Source organism: Bremia lactucae, linkage group LG8 (genome assembly GCF_004359215.1).
Source record: "Bremia lactucae strain SF5 linkage group LG8, whole genome shotgun sequence".
Taxonomy (NCBI): domain Eukaryota; phylum Oomycota; class Peronosporomycetes; order Peronosporales; family Peronosporaceae; genus Bremia; species Bremia lactucae.
This window is the reverse complement of record NC_090617.1, coordinates 3,790,606-3,797,383: the sequence shown is the minus strand read 5'-3', so window position 1 is coordinate 3,797,383 and position 6,778 is coordinate 3,790,606.

Sequence of the window (6,778 nt, the reverse complement as noted above, 5' to 3'; positions counted from 1 at the left end):
ATGGTGCATTTAGCACCATGTAAGACATCGATCACAGGCAAGGAGGCAGCTCTCTTGTTCCTGGATCATGTTTACCGACTACACGGGATGCCCGAGTCCATAGTATCGGACCGGGATCCACGTTTTACGTCTGGTTTTTGGCGACATGTGTTCAAGCTGCTAGGTAGCAAGCTCCACATGTCGACCGCAGATCATCCCCAGACCGATGGCCAAACAGAACGTGCCAATCGGGTCGTGGTGGATGTCTTGCGCACTATAGCAACTCCTTCGTGATTTCGCTATAAATAACAGTGTCCAGGCCAGTACGGGTGAGACACCGTTTTATATTAACGGACTGCACCATTCTCGAACGCCAGTCTCGTTTGTGCGCAGCCCGAGTCTTGGTGGGGGAGAGCCCCTCACTATGCTCGGTGCGAAAGAGGGGCATAGTTCCGTCAATATGACGATGACCCGCGAGGGTATCATCTCAACGATAGAAACTTGCCCTAATGACCCTGAGTTTAGCAGTGGTCAATAAAACTACGTCTTATGACCGACCTCTCGGCTGTGTCATAGGCGAGTTTGATGCCTAAAGCGTGAGCGAGGCTCAACGCTTTGTGGAAGAGCGAGTAGCCATCACACGAAATGTCCGTGACGCGATGGCAAGCGCACAGGACAAGCAAAAAGAATATGCGGACCGAAACGGTCGCAAAAATAATGAAATTTTTAGAGTGGGTGAAAAAGTACTATTAAGTACTGCTGCCCTACCTAAGAATGCAATTTCTGTACTCCCTGAAGGTACTACGAAGTTGTTGCCGCGTTTCATTGGGCCCTTTACGGTGGTAGAAGAGGTTGGAGACCTACGGGGATGGGGACGGAGAAGGCGAAAAACTATCAGCCGACCGACTCCCTCGTCCAATGCAGATGTTACCTTAAGAGTTTTGACTCTTGGGAACCGATCGATACCCTACGTATTGGTGGACCCGGCTTTGTGGCTGGCTGCCTATGAAAAGGAGCTTCAGCTGAGGCCTCTTCGCTAGTCTGAAATCGACAAGCAGAAGCAGCGTTGTGAGAAGAAACAGGGGATACAGTACCGCCCATTATTTCTTTTACACGCAAGCAGGCGAATTCGCTGCGACCGCTGTTTCATCGCATCGGAATGCGGATGAATGCGGCGCAGAAATTCCGCCTCGTATTGGTCGGGCGTTTCATTTACGCAACACGACCGGGATCAGGAAAATACACCCAAACGATTTTCCCTGAGCCCTCCATGATTTAAAGACGCCATAATAATTATGTGCGTCTACAAGAGTGCGCTTTAGGAGCGACGCTCTTGGCCCGTTTTAACGAGCCATTTAGATGGAGGGCGCATTAGTGATATGCCACCCATCACATAGCCACGTTCTAAACGAGTGGCTTGTGACACCGACTGAGCACGTTCACGTGTCGTCGGCGGAGCTTTAGGCTCTGAATCCTCTATTTCATAACCATTTTGGATTATGGTCTGAGCAGAAGGCGTTGTAGTCATACTCAACGGAGAAGCGGCTGCGCCTTTATGGGCAGCGCTCTCATTACCTATCGCTGCGCTATCTAGCGCAGACGACGATACAGCATTCGTAAATGTTGCTGTCTCCATGTTATGAGCCATGAGAGAAGTTTGGATGGGCAATAATGCGCCATTATCCTACCTCATGAGCTCGTTGTCCGCATCAATACTATGAGGTGACGGAAACGGTGTCGCCTCATTGTAGTCGACAATGAGCGACGGATCAACATCCTCACTGTTGAAGTGGGATGGATCCTCAAGCTCTGTCAACGCGACAGCAGCAGTAGATGTCGGCGTTTTGACTAAGGCAATAGACGCTGCCGGCGTGTTAACACGGCGCGTGCGCTTAGTGCGAGGTTGAGTCAGCGTCTTCGCAGACGACCCACCAACGTGGACCCTTTTCGGTGGCATCTTTGGCGCCGCGTATGAAAACACGGGTCGCTAGAGTGATTGAGTGAACTAGTGGCGCGTAAAGCTGCTCGCAGTTCTTCGCTTCTCTTTGACGAATTTGGAATTGTAAATTCGTTCTTTAAGGGAGGGGATGGTGTAACGGGCTAAAGATGCCATAATGGTACACATTTCCCGATAAGTTCACTTGGTGTACTTAAGGGGATGGTCAATTATTACATTAAAGTAATTAGGCCCAGCACTCGGGTGTGGTTCAGATTTGTGACCAACCCTTGTGTATGTGATGCACATAGGTGCATTCACATTAGGAGGGATGATGCCTAGCGTGATCCGTGATGACGGCTAGCGTCATCCGTTACGCGAGGTATCTAGATAGATACGCTCGCCATACATATTAAGTGTTATCTATAAGGATGACATTTTATTTGGTAAAAATATGTATTTATATTTAATACGATTAAAAATAAATCAGTCTGAAAACTACTTCCTACTTGGTAAGGGCGCACGAGGAGCCGGATTCCTGCTCCCGTGACGACACTTTAGTAGAGTTCTTAGTGCGTTGGGTGAGGTCGCTAAAACGCCCACCGCAACTACCTCACTGCACGCATGAGAATCTAGGTAAACCGCTTCTCGCTGTGCTAGGGTGTGCGTCTAAGTAAAGCGTGGTCGCATTAAGACGTGCCCCATTACAATCAATCACAGAGAAACCGTACAGAATTGCCGAGGTCGTATTTAAAGTCGTATAATGAATACATAACTGGCTGACGACTTTAAACTGGAAAGCCAGAATGACTAGAAAAAGCACTCGTTTCATATCGTTAAATATTACTACTTAAATTCACTGCGCACTATCACAAGGAACGATATTTTAAATCGATGTCTGTTAAATGATAAAGCACAAAAGTCAAATAGTTTTAGGGAATTGTTATATTCACATAACCTTTGCTTATATTTACCCCCTCCCCCTTCAATAACCCTAAAATTAATATTATTATATTGACCTCACCCTAAATTCGTGCTATATTCACCCCACCCCCGAAAGATAATTTACCGCCAGACACATACCTTTTATCTTAAACTCAGGTCAGACTCTTTCTCATAGTAATATGCTAGCTCCTCCATCTCAAGTATACCCTAGTTCTGCTGAGATGATCAACAGTGTTTGGGAATACACATGCGAAAGGTTACGCAGTTTCCACGCTAAGTTCTGACAAAGCAAAACTGATTCTAATGTGCGATAGAGGTGGTTCATATAAAGATCTTGTCAACCATGTCCCGCAACGAAAAACTGCGACTCGTTTGACAGGCTGTCCCTTTCGCCTCTCAGGACCGCTTCGGCAAACGGAACATGGATTCTGCGCGTTGTAAATGGTGACCACAATCACAAAACTTCCCTGGACACAAGTAGCCACCCCATGCTCGCCGCTTGCAACCAGACCAAAAGACGTTGACTCGCCAAATGTTACCAGCTGGTGTAGCACCAAAAGAAATTTTCAGAAGCCTTCGCCATATTGATCCTATTACCAAAGCTGTTGGGAGGACGGTATACAATGAAAGGAAGAGACTGCGAGCAGACGAACCGCAAGACAGGACATCCATGGAAGCCCTTCTTGACTTCTTACACCGAGAGGGGTGGAGCCCGCTATCATAAGTTGATGAGGACGCAAGAGTCACACACCTATTCTACGCTGTACCTGAGTCTTTTACACTTCTGCTTTAGATACCCGCATGATCTTGTGCTTGACTGCACGTACAAGACAAACAGATTTAAAGCACCAATTTTGCACATCATTGTTATGACCAGCTTCAACACATCGTTTACAATTGCAGCTGCATTCCTTAAACAAGAGCGTGAGGCCGATTATTCATGGGTGCTTGAGAAGCTTCGTTCGCTTTTTCATCAAACAGTGTCAATCTCCATTACAACTGATCGATAGCTTGTATTAATGAACGCACTGCCAATTCACTTCCCTTCTTCTGTTCATCTTCTCTGTATCTGGCACACCCAAAATAACGAACTTGCAAACTCTCGCAAATGCTTTGGACAGGAAGAGGTTTGGGGTGAATTTTTGCAAGCGTGGAAAGAAATTTTCTCAACAACATCTGAAGAGAATACATGAAAACACTGAACTATATGATTACAACGTATGGCCATACCCCAGATGCTCGCGTATCTTCAAGATATTTGGCTTGTGTACGAAAAGCATTTTGTGCACGCGTATACCAATCGGTATAGCACATTTTAGAAACGTCACCTCTTCTAGAGCACAAAGCCTTCACTATATGGTGAAAGCTACATCAGCGTTTCGACAAGGGACTTTCGCGATGTGCAGACCAGAAATGGACATGCAATAGATGCACAGATACAAAAGTACCGAACTCAACTTTCGCAAGAGCGGATGCGAATTTTTCACAAGCACAAAATTCCGCTTCTTAACAATGTAGTTCGTCGCATATCTAAATATTCATTGGACACGACTCTTGCCCAATTAAACATGACTGAAACCCCATCTGAATTGCTTGTCTGCAGCAATACCATCAAGACAACAATAGGCATACCTGCAAGCATGTGCTATTGGCCATTCAGACTAGCGGAAGGGCGCTCACAATCGATAATTTTCATCCTTTGTGGCGCCTTGATGATGCCATTCCTGATCCAATCGATTGAACACATACATCTTTGGAACCATACCTACTAGCAGTAAATCAGCGATTTAATGCAGTGGGAGCCTTCCCGCAACAGCAAATTCTTGGCCAGCTGGAAAATCTTGCAGCACTTAATCCAGCACCAATTAATAATCCTGTTGTTCAGAAAACAAGAGGTCACCCCCTGGATCGCAAGTGCGTTTTGAAAATGACTCATTTTACCGGCGTGATCCTTCCGCATTTGAACGTGCTTAGCCGGCGCGTAGATGCGCTGCAGCATATGTCAAAATGTCGGTCATAATGTTCGAACTTGCCCAAATCGTAGTTTTTTCTAGTAGCTTCATGCCAGGTCCTTCTAATCTATAGTTTAGAAGAATATAATCAGTTTTACACTAACGTAAATGCGTTGAAATTGTGTCAGACCTGAGCGCTAGGGGTTGAATGAAACGTTAAGCGTGAAATTATGGAGGTAGGGTGGAATTGTGACGATGGGGTGAATTGCGCGCGTGAAATTAGAGGTGAGATAAATTTATGGTGGGGTAAATTTCATTTTGAGACTTTTGGTTTATTCTTTCGGGGGGGGGATATAGCACGAATTTAGGGTGAGGTGAATATAATAATATTGATTTTAAAGTTATTTAAGGGGGAGTTGAAGCGAATGTAACTAAAGGTGTAACGGGGTGTATCGTTACATGAGATTAACACTTAAAGGTTGTTAATTAATACATTATCTAAAAGGTAGATAATATCTGGAGAATACTACTTTAAATGGTAATATTCTAGAAAACTTATCCATTGGTAGATATAGACCATTATGTCTACTTTCTCCGCGGTCCAGTCAGCGCTGGACGCGCGCAAAGAGAAAGACAGATAAGACTTTTAGTACATGTTCTGTATTTGTTAAAAATTAAGTAAGTATTAAGTAAATAGACAAGAAGAACTTAACAATAATAATACAGTTTACTTTTAAACCTCTTTAAAGCAAGCGTTTTCAAGAGAGTCTTCCTCTGCACGTACTAGTGTATGTGAAGTGACGTGAGGCACCACTCGAACTGAGGCAGTACAAGTCGGCAGTGCCCCGTTACACCTGGTATTACTTTTTAGTCCGTCCAAGGACCACAGTTGCATCATCTAACATGGACATGTTAGATGATAACGGAAATACGCATCATGTTTCTCGTGTAGCTACTCCTTTCTAAGTGACACAGAAAGGAGTGCGGTCGAACGAATGAAAAGAGACCGTAGGGAACGATGCCATCTTGGCCATGCTGTTCGGTTTGGACAGAGATGCCCTCCATTCAGCCATCGCCAAGTTCATACAACATGAACTTGACAAGGCGAAGAAGAAGGTAGCCTTGCTCAATCAGCAAGGCTCTTAACTGGCAGAACAGTTGAGGTTACAGCAGGTACAGACCCCTGTAACTGGGATGACACACACGCGTCGTCCGGATACCTTAAAGATTGAAATCTCTAAGTTTAGCGAAGTCGAATAAGACTCCCTCTAAAAATGGTTTGTCGAGTTGGACGATGCCATAAAGGTTCGTCACATCGTCGACGAGCAAATGCAAGTCGCATTTGCTCAGTCAAATTTGGCAGGTCGTGCCAAAACTTGAGCATTGGGCCTTAAGTTGCGCGACCCATATGTCTTTGGGTCGCTAGAGGCTCTTAAAACCCGGCTCAAACAGACGTTTGAACCGCCTAAGGCTGAGTTAAGAGCTCGATCAGACTTTCTGACACTCAAGCAAGGCAAGCGTGATGTTCAAGCTTATGCCCAGCACACACGACTCTTAGCGAGTTGTATCACAAACAACCCAGTTCATTAACAAAAATTACGGTGTTCATTCAAGGTCTTACGGATGGTCCCGTAAAGACCCGCCTGTTCCGTTTGGAACTGGATACGCTTGAAGAAGCAATATTAGTTGCGGAACAGGAGGAATTTAGCTTGAGACAGGCTCAAGTTAGTTCGTCATCGTATCGTCCTCCGAGACGACACGAGCTTGAAGGACCAGAACAAATGGACCTCTTTTATGTCGAAAGCGATAAACCTCGCTTTTCGAGAAATAAGCGATCGCAGAAATGCCATCGCTGCCAAAAATTGGGACACTACGCTCATGAGTGTAGTGCCCTACGCCCAGCGCCGAAAGGTACTGAACGTAATTTTGAACCGTATGCCAAAAAGGGCAACGGTCGCGGGTCCGA